This window comes from Neophocaena asiaeorientalis, unplaced genomic scaffold (assembly GCF_003031525.2).
Source record: "Neophocaena asiaeorientalis asiaeorientalis breed wild unplaced genomic scaffold, Neophocaena_asiaeorientalis_V1.1 scaffold10, whole genome shotgun sequence".
NCBI lineage: Eukaryota > Metazoa > Chordata > Mammalia > Artiodactyla > Phocoenidae > Neophocaena > Neophocaena asiaeorientalis.
The window spans coordinates 4,388,637-4,389,424 of record NW_020172817.1 but is presented as its reverse complement, the minus strand read 5'-3'; positions in this window follow the sequence as shown (position 1 = coordinate 4,389,424).

Here is a 788-nt window from a genome sequence, read left to right as displayed (position 1 = left end):
CCCGCTTCCCAAGCCAGCCAGACACCTGGGTCTTCAGCCATGAACTGGCATAGTTGAGCTTTGCAGCTTCCAATGTATTTTATTTATTCTTTTGTTGGGTTTTTGTTTGTTTCTTGTAAAATTGTACAGAAACTTTTTAAAAGAAATTGGATTCAAAACTGGATGTGTATTCGTAACCTCACAACTTTTATTTGTGTATTGTTTCTTTTATTATTTCAGTTAAATTTTTACATTATTTTGCATGTATATTTCTTTGTACAGAGACCTTACATGTTTACACAGTATGATGTGATGTAAATATTTTATTTTGCCATCAGTTATTTTAAAAAATTAAACATATTTGCCTGATTTTTGTGTTAGGCCTTTTATTCAAGTTGGTTACTATTGAATCAAAAAGCGAGATCAATGAGGGAGAGACTGAAGGAGAGGCCTCCGGTGGGTCAGGGGAGGGGCGTGGGGAGGAGAATATTCTGGATTGGGAATCCACTGCAGGCCACCAGAAACGGGAGTCGGTCATACTCCTGCAGACTGGGGCACAGCCCAGACTCGGAAGGTACTGGCGTGTAAACCAGAACGTCAGCTGACTGTTTACAGAGACGCCGCACTGGTCCTGGTTAGGATAACTAAGGTACCCCCGGTTCTTGATGAACGCGTTATCAGAGCAAGGGGAAAAGCTGTTGCAACTTGGCCACAGAAAAGCAAAATTAATGCTGTTCAGATGGATTAAAGCACGTGAAACACTAGGTTCCAGCACCTGCATTAGGAACAATCCCAAGAACCCACACCTG